Here is a 13,696-nt window from a genome sequence, read left to right as displayed (position 1 = left end):
AATAGATTATGTAAGCAGAAAACTTTTATCTCAAGAGTTATGCTAGAAAAAAAAGATGATTGAAATAAGAACAGTTATTGTAAATAAAATAAGAGTAAAAAAGATGATCTATGGATATTTAATTTTACCAATGTGACGGAGTACAGTATATTTGCTTTCAGTAAAACAATTTAGATGTATCCTACAGTCTTGTATTTGGAAGACTCCAGTCTGCGTGGAGAGTAGGATGGAGAAATGCCTTAGACCACCCATCTTGTGACATCTTTATGGTTGGTAGAAATGAACACTAGAACATTTCGGTGTCAGAAGGTGTCTGTGTATCAAGGTTAAGGGTGGGCTGTAAAAGCAGCATCCAGCCCTCAGGAGAATGACCACTAATGCTCTTTGATGATTTAGGGGATATGTAAAGAATGCTTAGAAGATTACATGAGTGATACCTCATTAGGTAGAAATGGAATGCTGTTATGGTGCAGCTTCCTGAAATATGGCCCCCCTCCCCCCTGGGCAATCAGTCTTGTTGTCTTATGGGTATTGCTGATGGTCCCCTAATCTCTGTGTATTACCAATACAAAATCACAACCTTTTAGTGTCTCTATAACATTTGCAGCTGTCAAACCTATTCACCATTGTCTGCTGTTTAAACACTATGGGGTCTATTGACCAAGCTGATTTCCTCATCTTCCTTCCTCATCAAACTCTGACACAGCAGAACTGCTGCCAGCAGTGCACTAATATTATCACTCACTTTTCAAAGTTTAGCAAAATGAAAAAATAATAGGTGGAACTTCTACTAGCTGTACACAATAAAGATCATTTATGAAAGTATGAATACTTGCCATATTTTTATAACATTGGGAAACTTGGAAGGGTAATGGTGGTTGTGATTATCATGGCCCAGTGCAATACTAAAGTCTATCACCTTGTTAAGCTGCAATGTCCGCCATTGATGGTGTTAAACTATTGACTGTGAACCATCCCACCCATCAAATAGTCATCCCAGCTGAGGAGCAGATCGGATTTGGAGGTGGGACTTATCAACCTGATGCTTCAGTAAGAAAAAAGAAAATCATTGTTGACAGGCAGCAATTGATTGTCGAAAATCATCAGATCTCTGCCATTGAGGGTAAAATCAACCACCATCAGTGGTAAACAATTAATGGTTGTTACAATTAGTGGTCAGTGGCCATCCCTTGCATGCATCCAAGAGCAGCACTTCATCATTACTAGTTAGGAAAGAATCCAGGAGACTGGCCTACTTTCCTGGGAGTTTGGCATAGTTGTTAAAATAAGATTGACTGATGGAGAATCCATATCATGGGGGCTTTGCCTACTTAGAAATGGGTCACAGGGCATTTTCTCCCTACAAAGGGCTGGAACATTTTACATTCTCTTAGATGGAAGGAACCAGGCATTATTGTAGCTCCCAATGACTTGCCTGTTTACCCTAGTCTAGTTGAAATGAGTAAATTGTGATGGAACTAGACACTGTATCTGTGAGATTAGAAGGTATACAGAATTGTAGATAGTGGCAACTAGGGTGGCCAATCCCGGAATCAGGATCGGCAGGATCCCGGGATTTGGCCCCCAAATCACCGGGATTTCAATCCCGGGATCAGAGATTCCAATCCCGGGATTTCGGGATTAGACTGCGCATGCGCAGTCTAATGCCGGGCAGCGTCTGAGCACACGCTCAGACGCTGCCCGGCTTCTCCCAAACCCGGAGAGCACTGCGCAGCGTGACCTCTCAGCGTGACATCAGAGGTCACTCTGCACAGGAAGGCAGGCAGAGATCACGCCCGGCCACAGCAAGGCAGCAAGCGACTCCACAGAGTCTGCAGTCCTGCTCCCCCACGGCTCCCGGCAGTATGAAACTGCCCACCCACCCAGCAACCCGGCCGCAAAAGTAAGTAAATGCGGGGCGGCCAGGGCGGGTTTTCTATTAGGAAAGCCAATCCCGGGATCGAGCATTTTTCAATCCCGGGATTGGTTTTCCTAGTGGCAACTCAACAAAAAAAGTCCCCTCTAAATGGTAAATTGCATTTACATGTACATCATAATGTGGCCATGTAGCCAATGTGAAAAACAACACCACCACCATGGGTATATGTCTAACACATATTTGCCTCTTAATGCCATTTTTGTGTGGCCATTCAACTAATAATGTCACACATATCCTTTGTCACTGGGCCCACTGTTGTATAGTAAGAAAATGTCCTCACTTTTAGAAGGTTATTTTGGACTGTAAAATATGGGACTGTGAAAACACACACACACACACACACACACACACACATTTACAATTATATTATTATACTTGGATCCCTTACTATTTACAGTAGACAAATTATACATCCCAGTATCTCCATTTTGTCTCTACTCTCCTGATTTTCAGACCCTGGAATGGGTGTGACCTATCAGAACATAGCATATATGAGAATATAGATATTGTTGTGCTGGGTTTGGGTGGATCATGGGTGGGGCCAGAGGTGTCTAAGAGAGGAGAAAGCCAATGTGCAGACTCCATTTATGCTTCCTCTTTGGCAGAACAGTAGACTCTGGCTTTGTACTAGAGTCTACTGTGTCTGCGCAGGTCTTCGGTAACATGGCGCCCATATAACACTATGGTTAACCACCAGTTCCCTCAGTCGGTTTCTGTCTGTGTGAGTACATACCTGCCTGCTTTTTTAATATCCCTCTGCAGGAGAAGCCCAGAGAGAAGAAGCTGGGCACTTCGGGGGCAGGCTTTCACATCATTAGGACTCCTCACAGTAAATCCGGTGAATCGCGGATCCTTGAGGAAGGGGTGTACTTTTAGCCCCACCCACTACATACAAGGTTGAGATTTGTGGCTTTATCTCCTTATACTGCCTGGCTCACTGGGAAACTGACTGGATATAGATGGGTCTTGTGAGGTACTAACCTGAGAAGTCAAGAATCTCCTGAACTTCTAAGATAGTAGGTAAGTAGTACCTGCTCCCACCCCCTCTCCGGGTCCCTGAACAAAAACAAAGGGAAAGTAAATTAGAAGAGAGTCAAAGTCTCTTTAAATGATATAATCACTCACTAATAATAGAATATTTTCCAGGCTTCAAACATGTGAATTTTTCCCCCCCTCTGTTTTATTTTTACCGACATCGCCTTCTGGCTCTTTGTTCTGGTTTTGTAGGCAGCCATTAAACGCAGGAGGGAATGAATAACCAGTATTATTTTTCAGCATCCACCTGCACGCGGTTTCCAATTTGATTGTTTTCAGCTTGAGGTTTTTTGATGATCGTTTCCTTAAACCCTGAAGCATTATAGGAACACTTTGATCATATGTCAGTCAAAACTATTCTAGTCCGTCTTTTTTGGGGGGGACAGAGGTACTGTACACAGCGCCAAGCAACTGTTAAGGCTATGGGGTTTTAACGGTGTTTGTGCTTTTTTTCTTTGAGATAAGAATGATGACACGCAGCTGGCCAGACAGCTGCTATATTGGGAGCTTGTGTTTTTGCACCAAAGGTGATATATCAGTTGGACGCACATTGCAGTTACATGTTCTGCAATATTGTTGTATCTCTGGAATTCAAAACTACATTCTAGCTTAAAAAGAATGTCTCGCAGATGGAATGCAGGGAAATAATGAGATAAACACACAATGTAACGAAGGTTTCTATTTGTCAGGGTTTTTGAAGAAATCAATGTTTATCATTTCTGCTGGTTTTTTTTTGGACATGCAGGTTCGTATGCAATCCGCATGCAATGCCGACGGTCACGAAGTTGAGCGTCATCAGTACAAATGCCTGTATTCAGTAGTGCACAGGTATAGGGGGCCATGGTCAGATGGTGAGACAGACTGCACCTGCCATACACTTATGCGATTTTGCCATGATTTCACCTGGTTCAGACGCATCGGTCTGGGGAATCGGGTGAAAAGTGGCAATCGCATTTGTTAGAGATGCGATCGGTTGCACGGTCGCGTGCACATCAGATCGAAGCCCCTAGATCGCAAGTACTGCACTATAGATATATCAGATCCGGCAGGATCTGGCAGCGGGATTGCATCCAATATATCACATGCAATATGACTGCATGTGATATATACAGATGGAGCACCTCTCGTTCAGCGCCAGCTCTCGTCAGATCCCCTCCGCTGGCGGAGAGGCACTCCATCTGATGGGGACGCGCATGCGTCTCACACGCACGTGCATCTCCTTCTCTTGGTGGCAGATGGCGGAAACCCTGCCCGTCTCCACTTCAGGGAGACGGGCAGGGTTAAGGGGGAGTGCGGGGGGCTGTGGGCAGCGATGGCGGAGTTGTGGGGAAGTGACGGGAGGCGGCGGTTGGCTCAGATGGAACGGGGCCAACCTGTCCGATGGCGTGTCCTGGCAATTGGCGATAGAATCGCCAGGACCCGCATAAATGAGAGGCGCTCCATCTTTATCGCATGTGAACCTGCCGCCCGGAAAGCTGCCGGACGGGGGTATGGGTAATAACCGGACCAGGACCCCTGGACTGCTGGACCGGACATCAAAATCTGCAGTCCGGAGCTTGTAGCGTCCGGTCCGGGGGTGTCCTGTCCGGGTTGGCTGACTTTGACACCTGTCACCAGAGAGAGGAGGAGGGAGAGAATAAAGCCTCCCTGTAGCAAAAACCGGACGGGCCAGACCACAGGGGGAGACTGTAATCTCCCCTTCCCCATGTCCCATGATAGCTATCACAGGGACACCCCCCCCCCGCCGGACGGGACACATCCCGGACCAGGCACTACAAGCTCCGGACTGCAGATTTTGATGACCGGTCCGGGGTTTAGTCCGGGTCCGGTTTTTACATAGTCCCGCCGGACGGTTCAGGGGTGTAGGCTGCAACTTCTCCCCTCGGACAAGTCGAAGTAACGCGTGGCCAGCTAAAGGAAGAGAAGGTGTAAAGGGAGAGATAAGGCAGTGTCAGTGCAGAGAAGTTTGGGGGCCAGGCGGTTCGTTTGCTTTGGGGCCTGGAGGAAATGCCTGGTTTCACCTCACTCCAAGGGCCCCATTGCTGATTGCAGTATTTCTAGCACTAAGGAATATTCATATCCATTTTTCTACAAAACTGTGTTCCTGTTTAAGCTACACCTCATAAAACGTATCCAGTCTAACTCATTTTCAGGGGTATAATTCTGCCTTAAATATTTTTCTTTTTTTTTTGGCCTCCAGCCAGATAGCTTTAGTGTTCCCTCTCCCTGTCAGCTGTATGTGAGGAAACTCCCTTTGTAAGACCAGCACCTCACAAGTTATCATTGAGAACCATGTAGTCCACTATCAGGGCAAGACGCAGACAAACAATCTGCAGGAGACAGGCACAAGAGTGATGCTTCGCAGCATAACATACTGTAAGCTGCATTCTATGAACAAACAACATTTTGTCTGAGAGACCTGGAGCCCTTTTTACCAGTCAAACCATCAAATATAAAAGAGTCTGAAGGTACAGAGGGACCCCTGATGCTTATACTGTTATATGAGGCCTATTTATCACAATTTGGATTTTCTAATGTGGTTGTTTGGACAACTACATTTGCAAAGTGAAAATTAAATAAAATTGTCTCTATAATTTAGCTTCTTCTCTTGCCGGGACGCTGATAGGGACAGCTTATTGTGTGCTGTGCATGTGTCGGGAAGGGACAACATGTCCCCATTCGCTGCTGTGGGCAAATGCCATATGAGGCAGGTGGTGGTTGCCGTGGCGATGTGTTTCTGGAAAATTCTGTAAGAATTCACCTATTTAAGTGATGCTTGAAAGTTTTCCTTCAGAATTTTCTATATTTCATCTGAAAGTTGTCCGAAAACTACTTCAGATGTTCACACACGTCCTAAAAGTAGATAAAGAGAACCAAAGAAATGAGCAGTGAAATTACCTATGGGCTGCACTATTTTGACCGTTGTCTTCCTGACTGTTGGGATCCTGGACCCAAACCCATACCTCCCAACAGTCCCGATTACAGCGGGACAGTCCCGATTATCAGGGCCTGTCCCGCTGTCCCTCCCGCGGCCGGCAGTGTCCCGCGGTGAGGGGGGCTGTTGGGAGTCCCCCCTGTAGGCTGCTAAGCAGCGGGGAATAAACGCTGTGCGCATGCGCACAACGTCTATTCCCGTAGCCAGGGGGCTGGGGGCATGGCTAGAGGCTCGCAGAGCCTATGGGTCATGCCCCCATAGCGGCAAAATGGGGGCGTGGCCTCACAGGAGAGCTGCTAGTATAGGCCACGCCCCCCGAATTAGGCCACACCCCCAGTCGGAAGCGTCCCGCTTCCGACTGGTCCAAAGTTGGGAGGTATGCCAAACCATGTAAAAATCTTGGGCCTTATTCATGGTTGTATACAATTGCATATATTTTTAAGATTGAAGCTGCCATCTACAAATAATAAGACACCCACCGTGTGTGGGTGTCAAACGTAGTAGTGACGCCAGCATCATGTTTCTCTACATACATGATGATACAGCTAAAGGCAGATACATGCCCTCAACAGGGCTATGACATGCCTGTGTTTTTGCTGCCACTCCCTGTTAACTCCTAAAAATGGTCCCTTCTGGTTAATCATTCTACGTCAAAAATCTCCCTGCGAGTGCAGCGCCACATTGACACTGCGCAGGCTGCTGATTATCGCTCAGTTATATACATGGCAGTTGAATAACGGTACCTGGAGGCTTTCCTTGGTAGAAGCTGGTCAGGAAATGGAGGAGAAATTTTTGTTTCCTTGGTGTGCAGTTGTGAGTCCCTGCTCACCTACCCAGCTATCCTGAGGAAAACTTTGGTGGGAACCAGCTACTAGATGGTTCGATTAGTCTTTCGCCCCTAAAGACGTGCAGTATAAAAACAGATGACACCCACTAGTGAATTATAGGCTCATTTTATTTATTAATTTTTTTTTTAATTTATGCATGCAATTTTATTTATTATTATGTTTCATTTTCATTAAAACTGTTTGTTCTACACCTAGCCGTGTTATTGTTTTCATACCTCAGTATAGCATAAGCGCTGTTCTATATTCTTTTTTGTCTTTAGTAATATTTTAGCTTGAGCACAGATCATTAAATAAAAATAAATGAAGTATTAATGAATTAAGTCACTAGTATGGTTATTCCTAAACATAGATTGTTAGTGTGCTTTAACTGTGATTGGCATGGCTAGATGAACGGCCCCCTTGGATTGGAGCGGAAAAAAATGTTTGATGGGCGGGCCTATACTGAGAAGGGGAGGAGCTGTTTCCAGTGCTTTTTGGGTGTGGTGAGTGTTGTGAGGGTGTGGTCAGTGCCATGTGTGTGGGGCCAGTTCTGTGTGGGTGTGCACATCCCCTACATTATCAGACTCACTCTCTCGCAAAATACATATAGAAAAGTCACCAAAATTTGTGAGAAAACTAGAAATATCATTGTAATACTTATGCTTTATGGCCAACCTGGTGGCCAGCTAGACTGCTTGTTATAATCATTCTGTAATGATGGTGGGCCTATTTGTATTTGGAGACCTGGGGCTGTAACTCCATCTGGCCCATTGTTAATCTGGCCCTGAAATGAGACCTTAGGGTATTATAGCTGTGTACTAGGGTATTCAGAGGTAACTTTAGATCTGTGCTGGTCACTTTGTCACTGTAGTGCCTTTTATTCTTAATAGCAAGGTAATAGTCCTTACTCACTGATGTTTACATGATGTATTTGACTTTTTAAGGCATGTGTAAATCATGCCAAGGCATGTAAATATAGTAACCATTATATTCGGTGTGTTCATACCTCATTGTGGCCATGCTTGGACCTTTTATGCCTTTGTGTTGCACATAGAGATTTGGATGCTTCTTGCAGTAATTCAGTTCAGTCCATTTGACTGTGCTTGCAAAAGCCCATTCATGTCTATGGGAATGCATTGAGTACATGCCCACTAGTGGCCGATAAGAGCAGTTACACCAGTATTGTTCAATATTTTTTCCTATTCATGTCAATGGTTTATTCATCTCAACGCCTATATAAAAACACCTTTGAAATATATAGACTATTTAAATGAATGAGTCATTGACATTGTTTTGCTTATATCCTATAGATCCAATGGGGGAAATTTACTAAGACGTGTATTCTACTTCACATGTGATGTTGCTATGGACAACCAATCAGATCCTGTCTACTATCTTCTAGAGGGTGCTAAATAAATAAGAAGTAGATTCTGATTGGTTGCCCATAGCAACATCACATGTGAAGTAGCATACACATCTTAGTAAATGTCCCCCAATCAGTCTGTACTGATGTGTGGTCAATGCAGACAAGTAATGTTATAAACTGTCTGTGTTTTTTTAAATGGTTGAAAGGTGGTGTCCTGTTAGATTCAGTTCATAGTCTTTAGGGCAGGGGTGGCCAAACCGGTCCTCGAGATCTACCAACGGTCCACGTTTTCCCGGTTACCTAGCTGGTGCACAGCTGTAGTCATTACTAACTGTCACATTTTAAACCATGCTGCATTCATTCCTACTATAGATCCACAGGTTGCCTGGAAAACATGCACTGTTGGTAGATCTTGAGGACAGGTTTGGTCACCCCTGTCTTAGGGGGTTCCTATTGGAACAGTATGTGTATAAGGGAGGTTGGGCAAAATTTTTTTTTTTTTACTGGGCCACCTCATAGGATGGAATTCAATTGCTGGTGATGTGTCACCATATCAGCCAGCTTTGGTTACTCCTAAATTGCAAGTATTCCTTCACACCTTTATGGGGTTCCATGTAGATGGATGCCATGGTCATGTAAATGGCACTGAATTGACATGCCCCTATATTCTTCAGCTCCGCTCTGAACAATTGAGGTTGGTACTGTTACCAGAGACACTACAACAGGGGTTCCCTCTATCAAAGCAAGCATGGGCCCAAGCTGTCCACTATAGCAAGACATCACACTTGTTGGGGACACTTTTGGAAAGGGTTCATGATACACATGTTTATTAAAGAGCTTCTACCTCTCCTTTCAATGGCAAATTCATTTCAGTTGGGTTTCTGCTTGAAGGCACACGCTGGACACCCACTGATATGAAGGTGCTATTAAAAGTAACCCGAAAAATGTTACTCATTCAATGCTTAAAAAAAAGGTACTGGTCTTTACTCAATGGTGTTTACATGATGCCCCATACTTTTTAAAGCATGTATAAATCATGCAAGGGCATGCAAATATAGTAACCATTACATTCAGTGTGTTGATACACCCGTGTGATCATACTTAAATCTGCGCGCCTTTTTTTTAGTTACGGCTTGCACTCAATACATGTGACTGCACTGAAAAAGTCAATTAATGTCAATGTGAATGAATTGTGTACTTTACCACTAATACACTTATACTAACAATGTTTAATAGTTTTTCCAATATGTGACAATGTCTCATTCATTCCTAAACCTATATCACAATCCCATTGAATGTAGGGCTTATTCAAATGAATGAGTCTTTTATATCATTCTTATGCATCTGAATGCATGTGCACCAAGGGGGTGATTCTGTTTGGTACGGTAAGCTTCGAGGATCGCGGCTTACCAAGCACCAGAGACGCCGCACATTCAAATGCCCCCCCCCCCCATGCCATCACTGACTCCCCTCTTTAACATGCTGGGGACGCATGCGATCCGTTGTGATGGATCACATGCGTCTCTACTTCCCGCCCACCTCGCTGCAAGGAGGGAGGTCCCAGAACGGGTAGTCGGACAGCAAGCCGGTCCGACTACCTGGTCGGGTCCGATGCGCACGGGACCGCGCATCGGACCCGACTGCATGTCAGGAAGAGACGATTTGGTCTGATTTAACAGGCCGATTGCTCGCAATCGGCCGAAATCGGACCAAATCTCCTCAGTGTATGGGCACCTTAAGACACATCTCCTCACGTGTCTCCGCAGCAGGAGAAATCATAGAATAGTCTCTATGGGGATACCCATAAAATGCTGGACGTTCCCATGGGTGTCGTCTGCCCCAAAGCCCATTGCATCCCAATTGCATTCACCTGAACTTTGCACTTGCCTTAACGCAGTTCAAGTGGATCTTTACCACCATTTAATTGTATGTAAATACTTTGTTCACATGTTTGATTCTCTATAGAAATTCCCATAACTCAGAATGTATTATTTAAAAAAAAGTATCCCAAATGCATGAACTATTCTCTGGTAGTGGAAGATGTCCTGGCGAACAGTAGAACTGGGGTACAAGCATTAACCTCTTATCTTGTGTCAAACATTCTGAAACATGCTTGTAAGGTAATTTACTTTCACAGAAGCTTTTGTTTTCTCCTCTTATGTAATATCCTTTAATTGTGTCGCTACGAAGCTTAATTTAGTTAATTTTTAAATTGAATACCTGCCCAGCTTTCCACTCATCTGTTTAAACAAATTACGTTTTTTTTAAATGTTAGAGTACAAAAAAATAAAAAAATAAGAACGTATTAAAACCCACACAACCATCTACTAAAGGTCATTATCTCCCCCCCCCCCCTTTTAAGCTGCTGCCAGTAATGATTTGATAATATGTATTACATCACATGTCATGACCTGAAAATATCAGGAAAGGATTAGGATCAATGAGCCATTGCAAATGTTCTAATATATATAATACGAAAAAGCAACAAACCTGACCTCTTAAAAGTTAGTCCGAGCCGCAAACTGGCAAATGTAGATTGTGAGGTTAAATTTCAAACTGTATTTTGAGCTATTAGATATGTTTTTGTAATTTTTTTTTCATACATTTGTCGCTGAGGTGGTCATACATTACATGATATGATTTATTGTAGTACAGTGGAAAATATCACGTAACAAAATCTTATGTATACCAGCCATCTTGAGAATTTACATTAATAGATATAAAGCTTTTAAAAAATCAGCTCTCCACTTACTACATGTGTTTTGTTTTAAAACATTTTTTGTGCTCTTTATTGTGTTTAAAAAGTGGGCAAAGGACATTTAAAAAAAAATGGAGCCTTCATTTAGTGGAACAGTCCAAATGTTCCATTTTATATTGTACGGCTCCCAATTTATCATCGCAATTTAGCAGAACATTTTCCTTTATTTTTGCTCGAAATAAATCGCAAATATTAAAAAAAAAAACAATTAAATTTGAGATAGACTTTTAGTTGATGATTGGTCACATTAAAGAAGTTGCATTGCAGCAGTTGATTGGAAAGTTACAGTGAATCTGACCCTGCTTTTTGTCCCTAAACATTTATCAATGTACTGATATTTACCAGACCTTTCAAGGAAGGATCAAAGGGATTCAAATGGAATGACAGAGACGCTATCTCTGGAATCCAAGACTTTGCTCTATTCTGCGGTGTTCTACAGGGCATTTAAATAAACTGAATAGAACATTGTAGATTCTTGATATCAATGCTTCTCACACAAAGACAGACATACAAAAATAGACGGTGGTGCCCCACTATCCCCCTCCACAAATAGTATATGGCCTTTAGCATACCTCCCAACTGTCCCGTTTATTGTCGTGATTTGTTGTGACTTTCCTGCTTCCCACACACGGGCAGCAGCATACCTCCCAACATTGCTGTGCCAAAATTTTGGGGGCGTGGCCTAGCAAGATGGGGCGTGATCTATTCCCGAGAGGCCACGTCCCCGTTTCCGGCGCTGTGGGAGCATGGCTAGCAGCTCTTTGAGCTGCTGGCTATGTCCCCAGCCCTTCAGGCTTCAAGCTGGTGACAGGGTGGACTTCCAACTGCCCCCCCCGCCACGGGACACTGCTGGCCCTGGGCAGCACATGGGAATGTCCCAAAAAAGGGACATTCCCGCAAGAAATGGGACAGTTGGGAGGTATGCAAGTGTCCCACGGTGGGGAGGGGGGGGGGGGTCAGTTGTAGAACTGGATATCCGGATGATAGGTCAAGTAATTCTAGGTCAACAATTACTAGTTCAGCACCGTAAGGTCGACATACACTTGGTTAGCACTGATAAATGCCAACACCAGCAAAAGATCTAAATGGCAATAGTCGACACATGAAAATGTCAACATGAGTTTTTTTACTAAAAATGTTTTTACAGTTTGCTATTGTTTCATACTTTACTTTCCATGCTGTACATTAATTGGGGTTCCACATGCTCAGGTGCCATCCTTGACACTAAAAACCTTACAAAAATAAATAAAAAAAAGTCGACCTTTTCCATGTTGACATTTTGGCAGTGTTAACCTTTTATCAGTGTCAGCATTTTTTAGTTGACCTATTGACTGAATAACTTGATACTGTCCAGGGGTGTATTAGAGAGGAGGAGGCCCCGTGTGCATCCGGGCAGGGGGAAAGCTGCTCAGTGTGTGTGCACTGAACGGCTTTCCCCCCAGCGATGATCGCGATCATCGCTGTCCATACACGCTGGGCATAGTTACCCAGTGTGTATGGCCCTTAAGTTCTGGGTTACGCACAGACTGGGAAAATCATTCGATGGTGAGTGAGTTGCGAAGCTAGCCACCAATTTGCGATACCTTTAGTAAGCCATTCGCAGCCTTGCACAGGACGGGTTTTCACTCTGGCGGGGTGGTGGCTATCTGATCGCAGGGCACTGTAATTGCGCAGAGCAGTGATCAGATCCTCTATGTTCTATGTTTTGCCACATTCTTCCATTAGGTTCAGCTGTGAACATCATGGTAGAATATGGAAGCCCTGTTAATTTGTTTGTGCATATTTATGGGGTGTAAGAGAAAACTATCCATTATTACTGGCTGAAAAGTGCCATTCCCGACTGTTTGGGCAGGTGCTTTACTGCGGTGGAACTTATATATTCAGTGCCTATGAGGACCTAATCTGATTTATACTATAATGTCCTTATTTAAGCACACCTGGAAGGTACAGTTACAGTATGTGTCATCATAGGCATAGGATTCAGATCTGATCTCCTGGACTTTTGCAGGTTGTAAAAGGCTGTGCAAACTCGTGTAAATCTGGAAATGCCTTGTGCAGCATTATATATAGATATAGATATATAGATATATATCTATAAATCTATATATATATCAAATAAAATGCAAACGTTAGCTTATACATATTTTTATATCCCTCAGACCACGGCAGTAACTAGGGTGATGCTGAGTAACATAGTAATTTAGGGTTGAAAAAAAGACGTCAGTCCATCGAGTTCAACCTATATAACTAGTCTAGTCGTTCCTAGGCTAGGTCATAACTATATGATTCCCTTTGTAGCAAGAAATGTATCCAGTTTTACGTTAAACTCATTTACCATGCTTGCTGTTACCACATATTCTGGTAAAGAATTCTAGAACTTAACCGCTCTTATGGTGAAAAATCCCCTCCTCAATTCAGTACGAAATTTTATTTCCTTAATCCTTAGTGCATGCCCGCGTGTCCTAAGTAAAGTCTTGTTACTGAAGAAGTCATCTCCCAGCTCCTTGTGATTCCCAATCCTGTATTTGAACAGTGAATACATATTCAGCCTGTTTAGCCTATCCCTATATTCCAGCGACTCAAGACCCTTATTAGTTTAGTAGCCTTTCTCCATATTAATTCAAGTTCCTTAATGTCTTTCTTAAGATAAGGTGCCCAGAACTGCACACACGAGGCGAACGTCCCACAGCACTTATGCAATGCAAAGGCACTGTGGCCGGAGAACCTTCCAGCTCAACGAATGATGCTCTTAGTGAGTTTTGGAAGAGATGTCTTGATGGCATTCTGTGTATTAGGTGTACTACTGTATGGCATATTGTGCATAAGGGGTACTACT

The 13,696-nt window shown here is 43.6% G+C and overlaps 1 protein-coding gene and 1 long non-coding RNA gene across 3 annotated transcripts in view; one reads left to right on the top strand and one right to left on the bottom strand.

Annotated features, from left to right (window-relative positions):
* CCND2 (cyclin D2) overlaps window positions 1–13,696 on the top strand; it is a 565,323-nt gene that overhangs the window by 448,453 nt on the left and 103,174 nt on the right. The window lies entirely within an intron of this gene.
* LOC146072291 (uncharacterized) overlaps window positions 1–13,696 on the bottom strand; it is a 64,352-nt gene that overhangs the window by 41,539 nt on the left and 9,117 nt on the right. Inside the window, exon 1 of one of the 2 annotated variants that reach the window (XR_014473035.1) lies at window positions 2,673–2,975. The exons of the other annotated variant lie outside the window; for it this stretch is intronic. This is a non-coding gene — a long non-coding RNA (uncharacterized LOC146072291). Of the gene's footprint in view, window positions 1–2,672; window positions 2,976–13,696 lie in introns of those variants that run through there. 2 annotated transcript variants of the gene reach the window in all.

Source organism: Crinia signifera, chromosome 4 (genome assembly GCF_055691185.1).
Source record: "Crinia signifera chromosome 4, ASM5569118v1, whole genome shotgun sequence".
Classification (NCBI taxonomy): Eukaryota; Metazoa; Chordata; class Amphibia; order Anura; family Myobatrachidae; genus Crinia; species Crinia signifera.
The sequence above is the reverse complement of the archived record's forward strand: the minus strand, read 5'-3'. Positions and strand labels throughout refer to the sequence as shown.